General features: G+C 38.7%; 1 protein-coding gene across 3 annotated transcripts in view; it reads left to right on the forward strand.

The window, feature by feature from the left end:
- The window catches only part of OPCML (opioid binding protein/cell adhesion molecule like), a 1,139,289-nt gene that overhangs the window by 60,485 nt on the left and 1,052,932 nt on the right, over nt 1–25,872 (forward strand). The gene's annotated exons all lie outside the window — the stretch shown is intronic.

The raw sequence follows: 25,872 nt of genomic DNA on the forward strand, positions 1-25,872 counted from the left end.
TTGTTAGGATCCTGTCAGTATCTCCATACCCCAGGGAGGAGATTGCCAATTGCTGCAGGGTCTGTTCATAGATATTTTCAGCTAATCTTGGACTTTCATTTGCCAGAAACACTGGAAGATTTGTCTTCACAGATGAGAAAAAATGAAAGGATTCCTTGCAGTAGGAAGACAAAACATAACTGCCACAGGCTATTTCTGGATCCGAGGACTATTTGGGGCTCTGCTGGCAGTCTCAGCATTCAGACTCAGCAAGATACCCTGTTGAGCCCAGGTGATGTGGCCCTGAGAGCTCCCTGATCCCCGAAAACAGCTCTCAGCCAAGCAGAATGGCAGCCGAAGATTGGGGTTTGCCTGATCTGTGTCACATCATTATGGAAGTAAGAGCTATTCCGTTCATGGTGGAAACCCCTTCCCCACCTTTGCCCAGGTGGCAATGACTCTCTCAGACGCTGCTCCCTAAATACCGTCAGGACGTTCTTGTGCCTCACTGGGACCACGTAAGCAGCGCTGCTTCCTCCAAGACACATGGCCCATTGTCTCCTATTTCTTGTGATCATGAGAAGATGATGCAGAGAAATGCATTTCTATTGAAAGGCCATATTGTACCACTAAAGTTTCACCAGGCAAAGGCTTGGCCTGGCTTCTGGCATTTGCAGAGGATTTGAGGATTAGTGGTAAAATGTTGTGTGCAGAAAAGAAAAGCAACTAAAAGAGCTTCATCTCTGAAAGACAGTGTGTTAAAAGCGTTCACTTGTCTTTTTGACAGTAGAAAAAAAAAATCAAACTTAACTTTTCATTCTCACTTCCATTTTCCTCCAAAAGTCAGCCAATAGGTGGGGTCTGCCAAAGCACAAAGCACAATAGAAAGATCAGCTCTCGTGGTCAGATGTGTTAGGGTCAAGCCCACTTCAGGATGACTGGCAGAATCATGGCATTCTGCTAGGTTTCCAGAAATCCTCCTGCTGGTCAGGGTTGCAGGGACCAGGGACCATTTCCACACCCTTAAACTACAAGTGTCTTTTCTCTACTCCCTCTGTCCTCAATGACTCCTGACCTCAGTTTCTCTTTATAGCATATCCATGTTTTGGAAATAACCTATTCAATTTTAGACCCTGTCATGAGCATCATGGAAACATTTTACTACTCCTCAACCCTTCTGTTTCAGCTCAAGTAGTCCGTAAAATATGCTGTAAGTAATCTATTGCTTATTCCACTACAGTTTTTTACTCTTGTTTTTTTAAGAAATCATGTTTCATATTTTAAAAGATACAGAAGGGAATACAGTGGAATATCTGTGCCTTTCTTCCATCCCTATGCCCCAGCCAACCAGTTCCCCTTTCCCAAGATGATCAATGTCATTAGTTCTCAGTATCCTTCCAAAATCTTATATGCATATACAAGCCAATATTCTCTCTAGCTCTCTGTCTGTCTCTTCCTCTTACATAAATGATAACATACAATACACACATCTTGCCCTTTTACCTACCAACACCCATATCAGTATATAAAGACTTCTTCACTCTGTTTTACTTATTTCTTTGATTGCTTCTCCATCCATTCCATTCTTCTGTTTCTCTGAAATCTTCCTTTCAAGTTCTGACTTCAGTGCAACTTCTCTTAGCAAGCCATCCCTAGTCATTCCAACCTCCCAGTGATCCCTCCCAATGCTGAGCTATAGACTTGTTTGTTTTCTGAACTACTCATTTCCTGTATTGTTAGCTGTCTTTAATGTTCTTGAGTTGTATCTTTCCATTTAGACTGATGTCTTTAAGGACAGGGATCGTGTCTTATCCTGCTTTGTAGCTCCTATGACACTACATCATCTAACAGAAGCCTTTTCCTTAGTAGGGATGCAGTTAGTTTGTTGATTTGGTGGACAGCTCAGGGAACAAAATTTGCCAACTCTCTGCCTTTTCAGAGAGTCTGTGTCAGGGACCAGCTTTGTTAGGATTGACCCTGAATGATCTCTCTAGCCACAAAACGCCTTCTTAAGTGTCTCTGGAAATGCAAATAAATGTGGCTTGTCCTGAGCAAGGCACAAAGGACAGCATTCCCATCCCTGTTTGCTTTCAGTGGTTAGTTGCTCTTTTCACTTTTTCCTCCAAAAGTCAGCCAATAGGTGGGGTCTGCCAAAGCACAAAGTGCAATAGAAAGATCAGCTCTTGTGGTCAGATGTGTTAGGATCAAGCCCACTTCAGGATGACTGGCAGAATCACAGCATTCTGCTTGGTTTCCAGAAATCCTACTGCTGGTCAGGGTTGCAGGGACCAGGGAACGAAAGGACGTCACACTTTGCCAACTTTCTCACCTGCCCTCCTTCCTTGTGACATTTGCCAGATTGTCTGGGACAAGCTGTGTGAGCTGCATCTGTCAAAGGGATGGGGGAGCTGTGTGGCTTTTCCACCCTCTGGTCAGCTTCTCTCTGGGGACTTTCTCCACCATAAGATTGTCCCTAGATTAAGCAAATAATTTCACATTAGTCTAATTAATTCTAATAGACCCATTAGTTCAGTCTTAGAGCTCATTCTCAAGGGAGTGATGGTCAAAAGCTGTGAAGAGTGTTTTCTTTTGTGAGAAAATCATGTTGTTTTCTTTCAAGTTGGGATTTCAAACTTGACTTCTGGGATTAAAAAAATAATAATCTCCAGTTTCATGGAGTTCCATTAGCTTCAGTCCAGATCCATAGAGTAAACATCCCCTGACGAAGGATTCCCCTTGAAAATGGAGGTCTTTGCCATTGTTCTGGGATTGCAGGGAAGGTAGAATAAATCAGGTCTCAACTCTAAGCGGCTTATTGCCATGTAATTTGGGAAGACTAAATGTAAACACATAAAATGATGACTACTGTAAGGCAATGCTGTCTAAGTGTCAGAGACTGTAAGAATTTTAATTGTTTAGAGGTGGCAGAGATTATTGTGTGAACTTAATTGGTTCCAGAAAAGTTTCAAATTTGAAAGACTCTTTAAGGATGAGCAGAATTTTATGAGACAAAGAAAGGTGAGAGGTGAGAGGCATTTAAGGTACAGAAGAGAGCATGTGCCAGGTAGGATCTATAAAAACCTGGGGGCTTTTCATAAAATAGTCAGAGGAGCACTTGAGCTGAAGGAGAACTTCTGTGTTGGAGATGTGGGCATTGCAGGCTTAGAAAGCCAATTGAGTCAGACTGAGGGGTCTGAAGGTCAAGTTTAGAGATGAGGATTCTTCCTGAAAGCAATGAAAACTCCTCAAGGCCTTGTTGTGAAGAGAAAACAATTGGAGCAATTGTTTAGGTAAAACAAACAGGTGATAACATATGGCATGAATTGAAGTGGGCTGAGACTGGAGTAGGGTGAAACTGGAGCAAAAAGGAATGAGCTAAGAAGCTTTTGTATGACAGCAACATATCATCATGTGTGAACTTCACAGAATGCACTTACACACACCTAGGTGGTACAGCCTACTACACACCTCAGCTGTATGGTGGAGCCTACTGTTCCTAGGGTTCACAGCTGCACAGCATGTCACTGTGCTGACACTGTAGGCAACTGGAACACAGTGCTAAGGATTTGTGTCTGTACACATAGAAAAGGTAGAGTAAAAAATACCATATTATAATATTATGAGACCACTATCATATATGTGGTCCATCATTGGCCGAAATATCATTATGTGGAGCATAAATGTAGATATTTCATGTCATTTGTTAGCAAGAGGGTATGAAGGTACAAGTATTTCTGAGGGAAGTAGCACTTATCTAGTCATTCATACCTTAGAGTGAATGAGCAGATCTGATTCTCTATTGGGACAGAATGTGCAACCTAAGCCAACCCCAGCTCCCCAGGGCAGGGTAGGCCCACCAGTCTCTGGGGCAGCAGCGGCAGCTTTCAGTTCCCGGATGACTATCCTACCATTTTTCCCTGTGGGATGGTGCTTATACTTCACAATGAATATTCCTGATTATCAACAATTATTGTTTTTTTTCCCATAATATTCTCTACTCTCACCTGCAAGGCAGAACTGCTGAACACATTATGCTGCTTACCTATCCTCTTCACCTCAACCCAGATGGAGAGGCTGTAGATGATTTCACAAGGTAGAGAAAGGGGCTGGGGGAGAAATGAACAGAGTGTTTGTGAAGTGAGCTCTTGAACACTTGTCAAAAAGCCTTTTTCTCTCAGCTATCCCAGAGGAACCCACTATCTCTTGGGGCCAAGGTGCCTGCAAGGGCGGTCAGCCAAACACAATTTGTATTCTAATCCCATTTGCTTTGGACATTTTCCCCAGGGCTTCACTGTCACTTTTAAATCTGGTTCTGAGAGCTCATCAGAGTCAGTCATCTAGACCCGACACCCTTCCTGCAGCCAATGCCACCCTTGGCTAAATCCTAGAAGACTTGGGAGGCTCTGCTCATGCCTCCTGGCTGCCGCAGCAGTCACAGCCTTCCTGGGCCATTCCAGGAAGATCTGAGTGTGTTGGGAACCAGAAAGAGTTGCTGTTATGACTTTGACAGCCTCACAGCATCTGTCTCCACTGCCTGTCCCAGCATCCTTTCTTCACCTGTAGGAAAAGAGCCACGTTTGAGCACCTGCCTTTGCAGGTAGGGGTCTGAGAGCCATGGGAGGCACTTGGCAAGCACAGTGCTGTGCTTTGACCCTGCCATGGGACCCTGGAGAGGTGGCGGCAAGCATCCTGGAAACCGTGCCATTGCTGTCAATGAAAGGCAAGGAAAAACCCCTTAAATTCTGTCACTTGTTTTAAAACTTCTACTTCATTTCAAACTACAACACTAAAATTTGCAGCCAGCCCTTATCATCTAAGATGTCTTATTTTGACAGCATTGCCAGGTACTAGGAGTCTTACATGATGTGTTGTTTGCCATCCCTACTGTAGAGATGACAAAATTGCCCAGGTCCCAGAGGTGGTAAGTGGCCAAGGAGGAGAAGACTCAGATCTCCTATTATACAAATGATCTATTGTGATATAAACAAAGCTGCCATTCTTTCCCCTCCACCACACTGCCTTCCAAGGCCCCAACAGCAGAATGAGTGTTGTCTTTTTTTCAATTTGGAGTGTGAGGGAATTCATTGAACAATTGGCCAAAGAAGTTGGGCACCCTGAATTGGTAGTGTCACAGAAGAAGGCTGGGGAGTCAGAGACTGTGGCTTATTCACTAGTCCTGCCATTCAGGACATATGGGACCAGGCTTATATCTCAGTTTGGTGAAATGAGAATGGTACCACTTGATGAGCCATCTGAAGCACCTGCCATGGAGTGAGGGAGGTACTTAATAATTCTTACTTCCCTCACTGGCCATCCTTCTTTATTTTAGGGAGATTCTTTTCCAGTCTTTAAAAATATTATTAATACAGTGTTTGGGCCATTGTAGACATGCGACACTTAACTGCCAAAATGATAAATAACTATAAATATACAAACATATGCAATTTATTTTCTTTTTCTTTTTTTTTTTTTTTTGGACAGAGTCTTGCTCTTTCGCCCAGGCCAGACTGCAGTGGCACTATCTCGGCTCACTGCAAGCTCCGCCTCCCGGGTTCACGCCATTCTCCTGCCTCAGCCTTCTGAGTAGCTGGGACTACAGGCGCCCGCCACTGCTCCTGGCTAATTTTTTGTATTTTTAGTAGAGACAGGGTTTCACCGTGTTAGCCAGGATGGTCTCTGACCTCGTGATCCGCCCGCCTCGGCCTCCCAAAGTGCTGGGATTACAGGCGTGAGCCACAGCGCCTGGCCCTGCAATTTATTTTCATTTGACTTGCTTGAGGACTTTTTTGAGATTTTAGTGAAATTCTCAGAGGACTGAGAATGCAGACAGTGGTGGAAAGCGATTTGTAAAACCAAGTAGGGACAGCTCTAAGGGTGCCTAGGAACCCCATGACAACTTCCATCCATATCATGAATCCTGTTGTATTTTACACTTGAAAGAGAAGAGCAGGGATGAAAACTATCAGCTGTCTAAGGACAGAGGACTTCTGTGCATTTTGCCCAGCATTGGGCCTGGCAGTGTGCTTGTAGGAAGCCACCGTCTTAGGGCTGCACTGGGAATGCCCCTTGAATGTCCCCAATGTTCTCAAACTTCATCAGGAGAGCAGTGGGTTAATTCATGGTTCACAGATGTTCAACTGCATAACAGATGCAAAAAGCAACAGCTTTCTTAAATGAACTTTTTTGCGGAAGAAAAAATAACAGTAGTTAACTTTTTTGGAACACCAAACTAAATATAAATATCTGTTTAAAAAAACAAAACAGAACTCTACCCGAGGATATGCCAGAAGTCTTTAAAGCAGTAGGTTTCCATTTTCTTCCATTGGCGACATGAGATGAGCCATTCCTCTGGGAGCCTTGATGCCACCTGTCTTGTCTGTTAGACATTAGCTAGGGACACTGCCTTCTTCTTTCTTCCTCTTCACTCCCACCTTCTTGTCACTCAAGTTACTAAATCCAAAGTATTAGTATATTATCATTGAAATTTATCTAAATTTACATTAATATGAAGAGATGTATTTTTTGTACATTCTCTGAATTGAGAAAAAAGATGTGGCTGGTATTTGACTACACAGGTGAGTTTAAAACTTTTTGGCTTGGTAGCGAATGTTCGCATAGTTTAATCCCAAATTGTCTTGTTGGGTTTATTTTCTACCCTTCTGTAGAATGGCCTTTTGCTTCAGCAAAACTGGTTTCCCGGCCTCCTGAACCTGTGCTTCCACTGGCCTTCTCCTTAAGAATCCTACTCATTTGCTCTTTTGGCTTAGGATTGACTTGGCGATGCGGGCTCTTTTTTGGTTCCATATGAACTTTAAAGTAGTTGTTTCCAATTCTGTGAAGAAAGTCATTGGTAGCTTGATGGGGATGGCATTGAATCTATAAATTACCTTGGGCAGTATGGCCATTTTCACAATATTGATTCTTCCTACCCATGAGCATGGAATGTTCTTCCATTTGTTTGTATCCTCTTTTATTTCATTCAGCAGTGGTTTTTATTTCTCCTTGAAGAGGTCCTTCCCATCCCTTGTAAGTTGGATTCCTAGGTATTTTATTCTCTTTGAAGCAACAAAGAACAAAGCTGGAGGCATCATGCTACCTGACTTCAAACTATACTACAAGGCTACAGTAACCAAAACAGCATGGTACTGGTACCAAAACAGAGATATAGACAAATGGAACAGAACAGAGCCCTCAGAAATAGTGCCACATATCTACAACTATCTGATCTTTGACAAACCTGACAAAAACAAGAAATGGAGAAAGGATTCCCTATTTAATAAATGGTGCTGGGAAAACTGGCTAGCCACATGTAGAAAGCTGAAACTGGATCCCTTCCTTACACCTTATACAAAAATTAATTCAAGATGGATTAAAGACTTACATGTTAGACCTAAAACCATACAAACCCTAGAAGAAAACCTAGGCAATACCATTCAGGACATAGGCATGGGCAAGGACTTCATGTCTAAAACACCAAAAGCAATGGCAACAAAAGCCAAAACTGACAAAGGGGATCTAATTAAACTAAAGAGCTTCTGCACAGCAGAAGAAACCACCATCAGAGTGAATAGGCAACCTACAGAATGGGAGAACATTTTTGCAACCTACTCATCTGACAAAGGGCTAATATCCAGAATCTACAATGAATTCAAACAAATTTACAAGAAAAAGACAAACAACCCCATCAAAAAATGGGTGAAGGATATGAACAGACACTTCTCGAAAGAAGACATTTATGCAGCCAAAAAACACATGAAAAAATGCTCATCATCACTGGCCATCAGAGAAATGCAAATCAAAACCACAGTGAGATACCATCTCACACCAGTTAGAATGACCATCATTAAAAAGTCAGGAAACAACAGGTGCTGGAGAGGATGTGGAGAAATAGGAACACTTTTACACTGTTGGTGGGACTGTAAACTAGTTCAACCATTGTGGACGTCAGTGTGGCGATTCCTCAGGGATCTCGAACTAGAAATACCATTTGACCCAGCCATCCCATTACTGGGTATATACCCAAAGGGTTATAAATCATGCTGCTATAAAGACACATGCACACGTATGTTTATTTCGGCACTATTCGCAATAGCAAAGACGGAACCAACCCAGATGTCCAACAACGATAGACGGGATTAAGAAAATGTGGCACATATACACCATGGAATACTATGCAGCCATAAGAAATGATGAGTTCATGTCCTTTGTAGGGACATGGATGAAACCGGAAACCATCATTTTCAGCAAACTATCGCAAGGACAAAAAACCAAACACTGCATGTTCTCACTCATAGGTGGGAGTTGAACAATGAGAACACATGGACACAGGAAGGGGAACATCACACACCAGGGCCTGTTGTGGGGTGGGGAGAGGGGGCAGCGATAGCATTAGGAGATATACCTAGTGCTAAATGACGAATTAATGGGTGCAGCACACCAACATGGCACATGTATACATATGTAACAAACCTGCACGTTGTGCACATGTACCCTAAAACTTAAAGTATAATAATAATAAAATTAAAAAAAAAAAGAATCCTACCCATTTGCTAAGGTCACGGTTCAGGTTCTACTTCTTCCAGAAGAGATCACCATAACAACAATGACTTTGCCTTCCTCCAATCCAAATAGCTTGTTTTCTGGTTTTCTGTACCCATTACTTAGCCACTTATCTAGAGTAATCTTTTGATTTTCATTTTGTTCTTGGATTATACTGTTAAGTGTTCAAGTGTTTGTCTTATCTTCTAGCAGACTTCACTCTTGAAATCTTTGTCCCATGCTCCTTCCCACCAGCGCACAAAACTTAAAATTTTCCACATCAAAAAGTGTATATTACATACTTCTTGATCCTCTATAGAGGTGCCATTGTTGATAGGTGAAGAGGGAGGGACAAGATTGCCATGCGGTTGCTCTGAGATGTAGTGATCGATAGAACCAAATATATAATGTTATGATTCAGAAACTCCAAGTTTGAAGCCAAACCTAGTGATTTATTTCCACAGACATTTTATTTTGTAAGGCATTGTAGCTAAACAAATGCATAAAACATATTTTTAATCTTTAGAAACATTGATGCTTGAACTCAGGATATAGATGTATGTATTCATAATGAAAATGTAAGACAAAAAATGACTATGACAATATGATAACTGCCATTTGTTGGCTGCATATTTTGCATGGATTGCCTCCTTAGTCCTCCCAGTGTCCCTCTAAGGTGGACGATCTGCATTTCATAATTGAGGTAACTTTGAGAGGATACATTGTCTGCCCAAGTTCAGTTAACAAGTGGAGGAACTGGGAGTTGAGCTTCTGTCTGATTCCAGAGCCCAAATTTAACCACCAAATATACCCCTTCTTGGCTATTCCACCATGAAACCTATGATATTATAAAATATATGTGCTTATTGACTTAGGACAATGTGAACTCCACAAAGGCAGGAGGTGTATTGTCATAACCCCAGATTCTAGCACAGTGCTTAGCGCACAGCTGATGCTCAGGTACTCAGAAAGTTGGACAAATGAACTAAAACTCATCTACACACATAGTGATAGACAGAATAATGCCCATTCCACCACCCCAAGGTGTCCAAATCCTAATCCCTGGGACCTGTGAACTATCTTACATGACAAAAGGAACATTGCTAATGTGACTAAGTTAAAAATCTTGAGATAGGGAGATTACTCTAGATTGCTTGGGTATGCACAAGGTAAGGGGGAGGGTTATGGGTTCAGAGTCACTAGGAGGACCTGTGAACAGAAGCAGAGTTTGCAGTGATGTGAAGAAGGGGCCAGAAGTATAAGAATGCAGGCAGTGTCTGGAAGTCAGAAGAGGCAAGAAAACAGATTCTCTCTTGAAGGCTTCAGAAGGAATTAAGTTCTGCTTACACTTTGATTGTAAACTCCTGTTCTCCTGAACCATAAAAGAAAACATCTGTCTTGTTTGAAACCAGCAGGTTTGTGGGGATTGGCACAGCAACCACAGGTAATGAATAGACATACCATGCTCAATCTAGTGTCCCAGGCTTTACTGTGTGTAGCCCCTCACCCTCATGTCACTGTCAAACTGCAGCCACTGCTCAGAGCTGTGGCACCCAAGTCCACGGGCCTTGAGATCAAGGCCTGCCTTACCCTCTGCCTCATTTCCATCATTCAATCAAATGACAGGTCCTGAATATCTCAGACTCAGCAGCCTCCGCTCTTGCACCACCATCTTAGGTTACGTCACTGTTACCTCTCACTTAGGTTTCCGAAAGCGTGCTAATAGATCTCCCCCTCCTCTCTGCTCCTGGTATCTTTTCTCTACTTGCGTCCACCTCAGCCACACAGCCCTCATCTTAGTTTCTCACACACCTCATGCTTACTCTTTCCTGCCTTGGGCCTTTCTTCTCATAGGATGCCACTCTGGACATTAATGCCTTGATGTGTTCCTCCTCCATTTCCAAAGATTCTGATCCTTCCTCATACTTAAGGTTTCAGCTGAAGGGCAGCATTCCAGAAAGACTTCCACATCCAATGAGGGTCTCCTGCCATGTGGCCCCAGATTGCCCCACATTTCTCTTCTCAAACCCATCATATTTTCTTATAATTTCCTATTTCTTGCCTATTTTTTCTTGTTTGACTGAAAGCTCTATTTTGCTTGCCATTGTATCCTAGGGACAAAAGCATTGCCTGATGAGTAGCTGTGAAAAGAAAGAATGAATAAATGAATAAGCGAGTGGATGTGGACTGACTTGAAGACAATGATTACAAAATGGCAAGGGCTTTGGGTGGTTGCATTTGAATACTTTAAATGTTGGAGTTTTGCTTTGTGAATAATAGAGAACATTTTCAGGTGTTAAAGAATGTGGAGGACATAATTAAGTTGATGACTGAGGAAAATGAAGTGACAGCTTGTGTGCAGGATGGATTGGAGTTGGAGTTCCTCTTAGAAGGTGATCTATATCCCAACATATAAATATGGAACTCTGCACCAAGATGTTGAAAGCATAAGTGGGACCAGAGGATAGATACAAGCTCTGGGAAAAAAAGCATTAATAGAACACAAAGATATGTTGAATGTGGAGATGCTGACGAAGATGTGGCCCAGGTCAATGGCCAACCATCACCCCGCTTTGTTGAAGATTTATTTCAATGTTTTGAGTCCTCTTGAATCTTTTCATGTAATCTGCATAATTTTAATAGCATTGTATTTGATCATTTAATTTTTTAAAACTTTTTTTGGAGAACCAAGGTCTAAACTACTTCTTGGCCCAATTACTCCATCAGCTAAATTCGAAGTAAGTACTCATTTGGGCGCATCCCTGGTGTCGGTATAGCTGAACGGAATGAAGATGTTTATTGAGAGAGCTAGAACAGCATAGACACTTGTCTTCCACTCCAGAGATAGCAGCTATAAGGCTTTATTTTAAAATTTAGTTAATTAAAAGGTATTTTTCTATTAATATTTGGTGTTGTGAGGTGGAGCTCTTATACTGTTGGTAAGAGGATGTGGGAATATAGATCACCTTCTAAGAGGAACTCCAACTCCAATCCGTCCTGCACACAAGCTGTCACTTCATTTTCCTCAGTCATCAACTTAATTATGTCCTCCATTTTCAGGTGTTAAAGAATGTGTCTTTTTAAAATAACCATTTTTAATTGTGGTAAGACGTAAATAACAAAATTTACCATTTGAAGCATTTTTAAGTGTACACTTCAGTGGCATCAAGTACAAATCGTGGTGCAACCATCACAATAATCCATCTCCAAAACTTTTATTATCTTCCCAAACTGAAACTCTGTACCTATTAAACAATAATTTCCCCATTCCCTCTCTGACCTTTCCCTGGTGACTAGCATTCCACTTTTTACCTCTTCATTTATTTTATTTCTATTTTTTTTGTTTTTGTTTTTTTAACTGTATATTCCAAACCTAGGTTTTTTTGATTTTTTGTTTTGTTTTGTTTTGAGCCTGATGTCATGAAATCATACAGTGCTTGCCTTTTGTGGCTGGCTTATTTTACTTAGATAGTGCCTTAACATTTCATCCAGGCTGTGGCATGTGTCATAATTTTCTTCCTTTTTTTTTTTTTTTTTTTGAGATGGAGTCTCTCTCTGTCCCCCAGGCTGGAGTGCAGTGGCGCGATCTCGGCTCACTGCAAGCTCTGCCTCCCGGGTTCACGCCATTCTCCTGCCTCAGCCTCTCCGAGTAGCTGGGACTACAGGCGCCCGCCACCACGCCCGGCTGATTTTTTTTGTATTTTTTTTTTAGTAGAGACGGGGTTTCACCGTGGTCTCGATCTCCTGACCTCATGATCCGCCCGCCCCAGCCTCCCAAAGTGCTGGGATTACAAGCGTGAGCCACCGCGCCCGGCCGATTTTCTTCCTTTTTAAGGATGGACAATATCTCATTGTGTGTACATATCACATTTTGTTTATCCATTTATTCATCAGTGCACACTTGAGTTGCTTCCACCTTTTGGCTATTGTAATGAAGGCTATTATAAACATGGCCACGTAAATATCTGTTCATTTCCTTGCTCTTAGTTCTTTCAGATATATACACAGAAGTGAAATTCCTGGACCACATGTCAGTTTTATGCTTAATTTTTTGAGGAATCGCCATAGTGTTTTGCACAGTGGATGCACCATTTTGCATTTTTACCAGCAATGCTACAAGGATTTCAATTTTTCTACATTCTCCCCACCACTTATTATTCTCTGATACTTTAATAATATCCATATTAAAGGGCACGAAGAGGTATCCTATTGTGGTTTTGATTTGCATTTCTCCAATAGTTAGCATGTTGAGCATCTTTTAACATGCTTATTGCCATTTGTACATCTTTGGAAAAATATCTATTAAAGTCCTTTGCACATTTTTAAATTGCGTTTTTGGTTTTTATTGTAGAGATGTAGTAGTTCTTTCTATATTCTGAATATTATCATTATCAGATATATAATATGTAATTTAGTTTTTACTCCATAGGTTGCAGTTTGACTCTGATGATACTGGTCTTTGATGCATAAATGTTTTTAATTCTGATGAAGTCCAATTTATCTACTGTTTTTGTTGTCTGTGTTTTTGGTTTCATATCGAAAAAATTATTGCCAAATCCAATGTCATGAAAATTTTTCTTCATGCTTTCCTCTAAGATTTGTATAGTTTTAGGTTTTACACTTAGGTCTTTGGTCCATACTGAGTTGATTACCTTTTAATAATTTATAACATTATTTTTTGTGCAGCCATTACTGAATCTGGGAGAGTTCATTTTTGTATATGGCCTAAATTAAGGGTTGAATTTCGTATTTTGCATATGAATATCTAGTTTTCTCAAACTTTTTATTGAAAAGACTATATTTTCTTCATTAAATGGTCATGGCACTCTTGTTTAAAATTATTTGACAATACATTTTACGGTTTGTTTCTTGGCTCTTTGTTCTATTCCGTTGGTTTATATGTCTGTCATTATGCCTGTTCCACAGTTTAGCCTACCAAAGCTTTATAGTAAGTTTTGATATCAGGAAGTGTGAGACCTACACCTTTGTTTTTCTTTATCATTCGTATATTGACTATTGGGGTTTCTTGAGTTTTCATATGACTTTTAGAATAAATTTTTCGATTCTTGCAAAAATATCACTGGGGTATGGTAGAGATTGTATTGAATCTTTAGATTGCTCTGGGTAGTGTTGACAACTTTAAAGCTTTCAATCCATGAACATGGGTTGTCTTTCCATTTATTTCTATTTTCTTAAAGTTTTTCAGGAAGATTTTGTAGTTTTCACTGTATAAGTTTTTTGCTTCCTTGATTTTACTAATTTTACTCTTGGTTTTACTGATTTTCTCTATTGTCTTTAATAGTTAAGTTTATTCTTAAGTATTTTATATTTTTGATGCTATTGCAAGTGGAATTGTTCTTTAATTTCCTTTTTGAATTGTTCACTATTAGTATATGGAAGAGCAACTACCAGTTTTTGCATGTTGATTTTGTATGTTGTGACTTTGCTGAATTGATTTATTAATTCTAACAGTGTTTTGTGTGTGGGTGCATATGTGTGACATTTAGGGTTTTGGTGACTTTTATTTCTTTTTCTTCTCTAATTGCTCTGGCTTGTACTTCTGGTACTATTTTGAACACAAGTGGTGAAAGTAGGAATCCTTGTCTTGTTATTGAGCCTAAAAAAAGAAGTTCAGTTTTTCACCATTACATATAATTTTAGCTGTGGGTTTCTCATAGATGGCTCTTACTTAGTTAGATTTTTTTTCTAGTTTGTTGAGTGTTTTTATCATGAAATAATGCTAAATTTTGTCAAATGCTTTTTCTGACTCAAATGAAATGATCATGTGTTTTTTCCCTCCTTCATTCCGTGAATTGTGATTTATTAGATTGGCTGACTTTCTTCTCAATGTATAAAACCACCTTTGCATTTAAGGAATAAATCTCATTTTGTCACAGTGTATAACCCTTTTAATATGTTGTTGAATCCTATTTGCTAGTATTTTCTGGAGAATTTTTGCATCAGTATTCATAAGGGATATTGATCACTAGTTTTCTTTTCTTGTAGTATCTTTGTCTAACTTTGACACAGGATAATGCTGACTTCACAGATGCATTAGGAAGCATTCCTTCCGCTTCAATTTTTTTGGAAGGGTTTAAGGTGTTAATTCTTTAAGCGTTTGATGTAATTCACCAGTGAAAACATCTGTTCCTAGTTTTTTATTTGTTGTGAGTTTTTTGATTACCAATTCAATCTCCTTATTAGTTATAGGTCTATTCAAATTTTTTATTTCTTAGTGATTCAGTCCTGATAAAGTGTGTGTTTCTAGGAGTTTGTTCATTTCATTTGGTAATCCAATTTCTTAGTGTACAATTGTTTATAGTACTCCTTATAATCTTTTCTATTTCTGTCAAGTTGACAATAATATTCCATGCTGATTTTTTGCCTTCTTGCTTTTTAGTCAACCTAGCTAAAAGTTTGTCAATGTTGCTAATGTTTATGAAAAACCAACTCTTTATTTTACTGATTTTCTCCATTGTCTTTTTAAAAATTTTTATTTGTCTTTAATCTTTATTAATTTCTCTTCTGCTAGTTTTGGAGTTACTCTTTTTTCCTTAGTTTCCAAAAGTGTAAAGTTAGGCTATTGATTTGAGACCTTTTGTCTTAATAAATGTGAGCTTTTACAGCCATAAATTTTCCTCTCAGCTCTACTTTTGCTACATCTCATGAGTTTTGATATGACAGGTATGTCATGTTTTTATTTTTGTTTTTCTCAAGATATTTTATAATTTTCCTTGTGATTTCTTTTTTGGTTGTTTAAAGGTAAGTTGATGAACTTTAATATATTTGTGTGTTTTCCAGTTTTCCTTCTGCTGTTAATTTCTCATCATTCCATTGTGATCAGAACAGACAATTTGTATTATGTCAATTCTTTTCCAATGTATTAAGACTTTTTCTGTTGCCTAACACATGAGTTATCATGAAGAGTGCACCAAGTGCACTGGAGAAAATGTATATTCTGTTGTTGCTGGGTGAAGTGTTGCGTATATGTGCGTCAGGTCCAGTTGGTTATAATGTTGCTCAATTTCTCTGTATTCATATTTGATCTTCTGTCTGGTTGTTCTATCCATTACTAAAAGTGAAGTATTAAAGTTTCCTGCTATTTTAGAGTTATCTATTTCTCCTTCCAATTCTTTATGTTTACATCTTATAGTTTGGAGCTCTGATGTTTGATGCATATATGCTTATAGTTGTTGGCAAATCAACCCTTTTATCATTATATAATAATCATTCTTTGTCTCTTGTAACAGTTTTTAACTTAAAGATTATTTTGTCTGATATTAGTTGGTCATTTTTGCTCTGGCCACTTTTGTTCTGGTTACTATTTTCATAGAATACCTTTTCCCATCTTTTCATTTTCAACTTACGGATGATATTAAATCTAATGTGAGTCTCTCATATATATAGCGTATGCTTGGATTCTTTCTTTCAATGCATTCTGTCAATCCATGTCTTATTAAGTTGGAGAGTTTAAGCCACTTACATAAAGTAACTACTGATAAGGACACTTTTTGACATTTTGTTGCTTTTTGCTGTATGTCTTAGAGCTTTTTGTGTCCCTCATGTTTTGCATGACTATTTTCCATTTTGTTTACTTGATTTTTTATAGTAACATATTTTGAATTTCTTCTCATTTCCTTTTGTGTATATTCTATAAATAATTTCTTTGTGGTTACTATGGGGATTATATATAACATTCTAAAGTTATGACAATCTTTGTTAAATTGATGCCAATGTAACTGTAGTCACATACAAAAACTCTGCTTCTTTACAGCTCCTCCTCCCCAAACACTTTATGTTGCCAAGGTCACAAATTACATCTTTATACATTATGTTCCCATTAACATAGACTTATAATTCTTTTTGCTTTTGGCTTTTACCTAGTACATAACAATTAAAAGTGGAGTTACAGGCCAAAATTTCTGTTAGTGTATTTATGTTTACTGGAGAACTTTATATATATATGTGTGTGTGTGTGTGTGTATATATATATGTATATGTACATATGTATATATAATGTATGTGTACATACACATATATATGTATATATATACACACACACACGTGTATATATGTATATATGTATATACACATATATGGATATGTATATATATATATTTTTTTCTCAAGATGGAGTCTTGCTCTGTTGCCCAGGCTGGAGTGCAATGGTGCGATCTTGGCTCACTGCAACCTCTGCCTCCTGGGTTCAAGCGATTCTACTACCTCAGGTTCCCAAGTAGCTGGGATTACAGGTGCATGTCACCACGCCCAGCTAATTTTTTGTGTTTTTAGTAGAGACGGGGTTTCACCATATTGGCCAGGCTGGTCCCAAACTCCTGACCTCATGATCCACCCACCTAGGCCTCCCAAAGTGCTGGGATTACAGGCGTGATCCACCAGACCTGGCTAAGAACTTTGTATTTTGACAGAGTTTTGAGTGTTGTTTCATTCAACTTAAAGGACACTGATTAGCATTTCTTCTGGAACAAGTCTATTGGTAATGAACTACGTCTGCTTTTAGTTATCTGTGAGTGTCATAATTTGTTTTCCATTTTTGAATAACAGTTTTGCTATATAGAGAATTACAGTACAGAGTGAGAACATATAAAATTATACATATATGAAATACAGAGTGAAAACATATATATATATATATGGTGTCTTAAAGCATATATATGCTTTAAGACAAATATAACATTAAAAAACATAAAAACATAAAAAAAATAAAAAGAGGCCATAAATATATGCTCTCACTCTGTTGCCCATGCTGGAATGCAGTGGCATGATCACAGCTCACTGCAGCCTTGACCTCCCAGGCTCAAGTGATCCTCCCTCCTCAGCCTCCCAAGTAATTGGGACTATAGGCATGCACCACCATGCCCAGTTAATTTTTAATTTTTTTATTTTTTGGTAGAGATGGAGTCTCACTATGCTACCCAGGCTAGTCTTGAACTCCTGCTGGACTTATGTGATCCTCTGCCTTGGCCTCCCAAAGTGCTGGAATTACAGTGATAAGCCACTGTACCCAACCTAGTTTCTCGATTGATGCTTTAAGAAAAATTTTAGCACCTTAAATATATCATCTAATTTTCTCTGGCCAGTAAGTTTTTTTGCTGAGAAATCCACTTATAGTCTGTCCTGGATCACTTGTACATGACACGTCACTTTCCTTTTGCTCTGTTCAAGATTCTCTTTGTCTGTGTCAACAGGTTGATAATAATGTGTCTTGGGGTGGGTCTCTTTGGGTTAATCCTACTTAGACTTCTTGTATTTGCATGTCTTCACATTTATCTTCACATTTGTGAAGCTTTTGTTCATTATTTCTTCAAATATCCTCATTGCCCTTTTCTCTCTTTCCTCCTCCTGGGACTCTGATAGTACATATTTTGTCTACTTGATGCATCATAAGTAAATTTTTTAATAGTTTTTCTTTTTGCTCTACAGATTTGATGATTTCAAATGACCTGTCTTGAAGTTCAGTGATTTTTTTTTTTTTTTTGTCTGATTGGGACAGCCATGCTCCAGAATTTCTATTTGTTTCTTTTAAAGTATAATTTTTGTCTCTTTGTTGATATTATCATTTTGTTCATATATCTTTTTCCTGATTTCCCTTAGTTCTTTGTCCACATTTTTCTTTAGCTTTTTGAGCATATTTAAGACAATTGTTTAAGAAGTCTTTTCCTGGACAGTCTGATACCCAGTTTTCTTCAGGGATGATTTCTGGAAATTCTTTTGTTCCTTTTATTGGGCCATGTTTTTTTTATGTCTTGTGATTGATTATTGAAAATTGGGCATTGAAAACACATCGACCTTTCCAATCTTGGCAGGCTGACGTGGAGGAGCTTCACTAATTAGGGGGCCTTTTTGGGATCAGCTTGGAGTGAGGCTCAAGATATTCTGAGGTCTTTTTGACACACGCATACGTATGTTTATTGTGGCACTATTCACAATAGAAAAGACTTGGAACCAACCCAAATGTCCAACAATGATAGACTGGATTAAGAAAATGTGGCACACATATACCATGGAATACTATGCAGTCATAAAAAGGATGAGTTCATGTCCTTTGTAGGGACATGGATGAAGCTGGAAACCATCATTCTCAGCAAACTATCGCAAGGACAAAAAACCAAACACCGCATGTTCTCACTCATAGGTGGGAATTGAACAATGAGAACACATGGACACAGGAAGGGGAACATCACACTCCGGGGCCTGTTGTGGGGTGGGACAAGGGGGGAGGGATAGCATTAGGAGATATACCTAATGTAAATGATGAGTTAATGGGTGCAGCACACCAACATGGCACATGTATACATATGTAACAAACCTGCACGTTGTGCACATGTACCCTAAAACTTAAAGTATAATAATGATAATAAAAAAAAAGATATTCTGAGGTCTAAGAGGCATATTTCCTGGTTGGGCTGGTGTGAGATTTAAAAATAAAATCTTCGCTCTCCACAAAAATAGCTGCTTTAAAATGTCCTAATTTGCCAAAGAGTCTCACCCCAGTTTCTCCTTGGCAAATTAGATGTTCTATTGTATTTTTCTGTTAAAAATCATTTGCCCCCAGATGTCTATGGGTCTGTAGTCCCCCTTTACATTTTACACACCACAGTACCTGCCACTGCCTTCCACAGTTTCCACCAGCCTGAGTTACAAACAATGTTTTCATTTTCTGTCTGAGCTCCAAGTCAGACAAGACAGCAAACAGTCCTGTGGAAAGCTCACAGACAAGTTAGAACATTGCGAATATGTTGTACTCGTCCCCTCCTAGGTCCAGGGAGGAAACTAGGAATTAGGACATTTTCTCCCAACTACACCACAGTGGAAGGCGTGAGGTGGGGTGAGTAAAAACACCACAGAATTTCCCACCATTTGACTGTGGCTTTTTTTCAGTGGCAATTCACTAGGTGGCTGTAGATCTTTGACTTGTTTTCAGAGCTCATATGAAGTTATTTTAGTACATCTACAGATATTTTATTTAATGCTTCCTAGCCTGCCATCTTGCTGACTTTACTCCTGTTCAGCAGTTTTACATAGTACCTGGCAAAAGGAAGGCATTGATATTATGATTTTTTCTGATTATGTGCACATTCCCAACTTTTTCCTGAGGGTAATAAGAAAGATAAGCAGCACTGAGAACAAACTGGAGAATTGTTTTAAATGACTGCACGGAGAGGAGATGGGGTTTGTGACACCCCTTAAATTGCACTATGCACATGACTACTTAAAATCTTTGGTAGGGTTTGATTTTTCTAACTGAGAACATTCATTAGATGCAAAAAGAACCCCCAAACTGCCTCTAGTATGTAACTCAGAAGTAGAATATGTGGGAATCGTAAAATTAAAAATGCAGCTTATAAAAACTGACCTCTGAAAAGAAGGCTAGGTTTAAATAAAGAATAAAAGAACTAACGCTAAACGTTTTTGGTGTTTTCTGCTCTAAGAAGACTAATTGCATGTCCAGGGTAGTCTGGTAGCAATTTGGGGCATTATGTTTTAAGATCTGCATTGTTTTAATCTATGAAAAATCAGTAGTTAACTTTCCTCAACTCTTTGTGGGAGAAGAGTGATTTTTGGGTTGGTGAAGGATGCCAGACAATGAACTTGGAGCTTCGATTAATGAGCTTTGGGTTTAGGGTTGTGTAAGCTAAGCCATAGAAAAACATATTGTTAGTTAGTGGTACAGACTTCCAAAGGTGAAAATCAATAATCCAGATGGGGGGAAAAAAGGTGAATCCCACATACTTGTTTTCCCTCTCTCTCTCTAGATAAGTGATGAGAAAAACTGGGGACCCTTAAATGCTATTCTTTCTTTTTATCCAACTCTGGACCACTCTGTCTCTTTTTTATAGTATCAAGAAAGGAGATGTTGACAAGTGATACATCTTTTCCATCATGATGCATTTTTCTCGGCCCAGTAAAGATAAATGAATGTTTGACCTTATTCTTCAAGTCCTCCAAAGACATCGTGATATAGCTTCCCTCAAAAACTCTTTCACGACATTTATAGTCAGAATACTAATAATTTGCTTTTTTCCCCTTTCTACACTCTGTTTTTCTTTTATTCTATTCTCTGGAATTAAATTAATAATGGTTGATCAGCATCCTATTTAAGACAAATCATATAGATTAGAAAAATACTTGAATTCTACCCCAGGCTTCTATTCTTCCAGCTGAATAGTTCCAAAACTCTTCACCCTTTTACAGCACAGAACCAATGCTCAATAAATATTGATCCTATTTTCCAATATTCTAAGCACTTCTGACGGGGGAAAAAACTATAGATCATGCCAGTGTTTAACTATATTTATTTTGTTGCTAATCTATGGCTTTGAACCCCTTCAGGGCAGAAATAAGTCTCACAAACAGCAGCAAAGAATAGTAACAGACTTGTCTTTAATATCCTCCAATTGCTGGACCTATCATCTGGTTAACCCTACATTTTTAGTAATTCAGTTCTGAGACATAGTATCAACCAATAGGTTTATATGAATTTTTAGAACTCAGATTTCAGAACTCTCAGACAATTCGGTTCAAAGCAAAAATGAAGCTTGATTTCCACAGAACTATCACGACCCTAGAAACCAATGAGACTTAATTTGGTCCCTTCTTGTATGAATTCCTGCAATTCTAAGGAGAATCACCGACTATCAGGATTTCTGTTTTGGGAATGCAGTTGGATTAGGTGGCCTCTAACGCTCCTTCCAAACCCAAGATTACGTTCTTCTGTGAAACTACAGCAGACAGAAATTCTATTTTTTTCCACCAGATTTCTGTGGGGATACATTTCCTTTTATCTACCTTCAAATATCTCATTAATATCATAACTTTAGACATCGATGTGTTCGAGTTCACTTGTGGGCTCTGTCCCCAAACATTCATATTTATTTTGCCGTTCTGTCTTCTCCGCCTGTAAGATACATCCCCATGTTATTTATGGACATGTAAGACCCTTATCTGTGGCAAAGCTTGTGCCATGTGGGGATAGAGTCATCAGAAAAACATTCTGAGGATTCAAGATTGGTGAGTGGAGCCCTGGACTAAAGTAAGAAGTTGTGGCTGAGCTGTGTTTAGGAAACTGGTGCACTCAGTACCAGCCCACAGATTTCCCAAGGGTAGCCAGGGCTGACAGCTCAGCACAGTGAAATTAAAAACAGTGAAATTTTAAAACACACATCAATTTTAATGCAATCTATATGTTTGGCTTGTCTTCGTTTTTGGCATTTGTCAGAGGAGAAATAAGATATCCTTGCAGGAAAATTAAATAAATAAATTATACCCTATGAAAAAGAAAAGCAAAGCAATAAATTACAAATGCTTTTATTTCTTCCGTCAGTTTAACATTCTAGCATCTGATCAAAAGTTTGAAAGTCCCTTTTCTATGATTATAGTACATTAGATAAATGGGTTTTTAAAATGCACATATTTATTTAGAACAGAACCTCATTCTGATGAAGTTTTCAATTCAGTTACCACCTACTTTAGTTTTGATAGGCTTCATGGGAGAAGCTTTATTTATTTTTGATGCTTCAAACATTGCTGAAATCTGGTGTAATACGAATTGTTTTGATTTCCAAATGCAATTCTGCTAAATCTAGACAGGGAGAAAGTGATATTTCTGTTTACTTTCAACTAGAGCATCCGGTCCAATGTGTCTCTAAGCCTTTGTATGTGGCAAAATAAAAAGTTTTGGGTAAGTAAGGGATCTGGAGCTGAAACTATGTTTCATTAATCCGTAGAGAAGCTGCTGAAAATAGTATACATTTGGTTAAGATTTCCTGGCTACTTTTAGTTGAGGTTTTTGTCATGAGTAGCAGACCTATATGTAAGTCTTAACTTTTATACGAACTAACTTTGGGATGCTAAGCAAATTTCACCTAGATTTTTAGCAAAAGCCTTGGAGCTGATTTAGATCTAACCTCACATTGACAGAAGAACACATCAAGGTCCACTGTGGTTAAATGTCTCACTCAATGTCATGTAGAGATGTTTGTAGTAGAATTAAGATTTGTCTTTGTCTTTTTAATTTACTTTTATTTAAATTAAATAAAATATGAGGTATGGGTCTCACTATGTTGCCCAGGCTGGTCTTGAACTCCTGGGCTCGAGCAATCCTCCTATTTCAGCCCCCGAAGTGCTGGAACTACAAGTGTGAGCCACTGCACCTGGCCTGTTTTTGTTTGTCTAAATGTGTAATACTCTCTCCACTTTACCAGACTATCTGCTATCACACTATATAAACTAATTGAACTCCAAGATAATGGCACTGAAGTGACCAACTTTACATGATATTTTTAATTAAGAAAAAAATAGTTCTTAAAAGAACTATTTTTAAAAGATGTAAAATGAATTATTTTAAAAGACATAAAATGAATTATTAAAATGCTACCACTGTTTGTGCATTTTAATAGATTTTAAAGTTTCTCTGTTGAGATTTTCTGGTTATTCATTTATTTCCCTTTCTATTCTTGAGCATAGTTATAATAACTACTATTAAAATACTTGTCTACTGATTCCATCATCTGAGTTGTCTTGGGGTTGGTCTTCATTGATTACCTTTTCTCTTGATTGTGGGTCACGTTTTCCTGTTTCTTGGTAGTCTAGTAATTTTGATTATATTCTGGACATTGGTACAAAACTTTGGATTCTGTTATGCTCTTCTGAATGTATTGATTTTTGTTCTTTGGTTTTAGCAGACAGTTAATGTGGCAATAATCAAAGTCCAACCTCTGTGTTCTCTATGGTGGGCAGCAGTAGAAATCATTGTTGAGTCCTTTTAGCCTTAACTGGTTTGCTTATAGTCTTCCCTGCAGAAGAGGCATTCAGAGATCAGCCAGATATTTAAACAGAATTTTTTTTTTTTTTTTTTTTTTTTAGTGGGAGTTTTGCTCTTGTTTCCCAGGCTGGGCTGCAATGGTGTGGTCTCAGCTCACTGCAACCTCCACCTCCCTGGTTCAAGCAATTCTCCTGCCTCAGCCTCCCAAGTAGCTGAGATTACAGGCACCCGCCACCACACCCAGCTAATTTTTGTATTTTTAGTAGAGACAGCGTTTCACCACGTTGGCCAGGCTGGTGTCAAACTCCTGACCTCAGGTGATCTGCCCCCTTTGGCCTCCCAAAGCGCTGGATTACAGGCATGAGCCACCACGCCCGGCCTAAACCAATTTTTAAATACAGAATTTAGGGCTTTCCCTTTGTGGGTATCTTTTTTCTGGCACCTCTTTCCTCATTTTATAGCTGCCATGGCCACTTCAAACCCTGTCCTCTGCTTCCACGAGCCAGTGAGACTGCAGGAAATCTATTGAGTTTCAGTAATTCCACTTCATGATCACTGGGGCTGCCTTCAGGCAAAAGTCCATGAAATATTGAAAATTTACCCAGCATCATCCCATTCCCTTCTTCTAAGTGTAAATTTTCCTCGGCATTTTCCTACTTTTGTTTGTTTGCAGTACCTTCAGGTAGTGGTTTTTCTCTCCTTTAATTTTGTTGTGTGTATCCAGATTTTGTAGTTATTATCTGTGCAAAGATTGATCCATTAGAAGCTACTACTTCATTGCCAAAATAGAAAGCAGATTTTTAAAAATGGATTTCTCTCAGGAGGAAATTTTTACAACTATTTTTGAGTTCTAGTCTCCCTTTTCCCCCATTAGAGACATAAAATAAACACTCAATATAAAAATGGGAGAAAATGTTATATAACATATGTTTTGATTACATAGATTGCATATACATATATATGGTATGTTTAATGCATATACTTTATATATACATTAAGTATAGAGAACATACTGATATTACATACTTTTCAGAATATATACTATCTATTTGATACTTCATTTTGTGATGAGTGCTGGCATACCAGACCTTTGATCTGAATATTTTTTGCCACGGTCTGTGGCACCTCACAGTATCACATTGAGCTATCCAGGACAGTAACTGTGGCTCCAATATGACCCCCACCTCTTTTCTTTGCCTGTACTGTCTTCACTTGTCTTTAACGTTGCGTTCTCAGTTTCCTTTTACTTGTGGAAGTCACAGGGTGCACAAGAATTGTGACCTACCCAGGCTAGTCTTCAGAGTTCGCAGAGCTTCTCTTTCTCTCTCTCACTCGCTTGCTTTTTTTTTTTTTAATAATTTCCATTTTGTTTTTCTATTTTTTTTAAGACAGTCCCATTTTTCTCAGAGATGTGATGCTATTCCCACTGAGTATTCCAAGATTTTTCCTGCCCAGTCTCCATATTATATCCCAGAATTAAATTGGAAAGGTTAATTATAGCTTTTTTGCCCAGTGAGTCAATGTAAAAGTGAGAAATCTTAAAAAAAAAAAATGGATTTGTACCGATGTGTCATTGATTGCTGGCAGGAAGATCAACAAGGTTTTCAGTCACTCTAGCCTCTGGTTGTAGTATTTGGAGAATACCTGAGAATAACTACTCCAAGAACAGTCTGGATGATTTTGACTATACCTAAAAGTAAACCTAAATTAAAGAACTTAATCAATAGGTGTTTATTATCTCTCATCACTCTACGTCCGGAGTAAGGAAACAGCAAAGTTGGTTAATTCTCTATTGCAGTGATGTGAAGACTTTATATGAGCTTCTCAGCAATTCTTCCGGCTTTTGTTCTTATGGTCACAAGGTAACTGCATCAACTCTTAGCATAAGACAACCCCCAGGGGCAGGAAAGTATAAGAGATGTGCCTGTGCTTATTTTTCATCAAATAAGAACACATTTTCCCTGGATTTCCCCATAAACAGCGTTTATAACCTCACTGGCTAGAAGTGGGTCCCATGCTTTCTACAAAACAATTCATGACAAAGAAGAAGGGGATTACCATGATTAGCCTAAACCAGGTGTTGAATAGTGGTTGAATTGTGGGCCCCCCCCCCAACAAAATGCATGTTTACCTGGAGCCTTAGAATGTGAGACATTATTTAGAAATAGCGACTCTGCAGATGCAATTATTTAAGGATCTTGATATAAAATCATCTAGGATTTACAGTGAACCCCATTTCAAATGACAAGTGTTCTTATAGGATGAGGGGAGGACACAGAGAGGAAGGCAATGTGAAGATGAAGATAGAGACTGGAGTGATGCCGCTACAAGCGAAGGAAAGTCAGGAGCCACCAGAACCTGAGGGAGGCAAGGAACAATTCTCTGGAGCCTTCAGAACCTTGATTTCAGACCTTCTGGAGACCAGAAATGTAAGGGAACAAATGTTTGTCCTATTGAGCCTCCTAATCTGTGGTGATTTGTCACAGCAACCCTAGGAAACTACACTATACCAGAGTTTGGCAAACTAAGGCCCACCAGTCAACGCCTGCTGTTACCTCTTCATATAAATC

This window comes from Nomascus leucogenys, chromosome 15, assembly GCF_006542625.1.
Source record: "Nomascus leucogenys isolate Asia chromosome 15, Asia_NLE_v1, whole genome shotgun sequence".
In the NCBI taxonomy this organism is placed as follows: Eukaryota; Metazoa; Chordata; class Mammalia; order Primates; family Hylobatidae; genus Nomascus; species Nomascus leucogenys.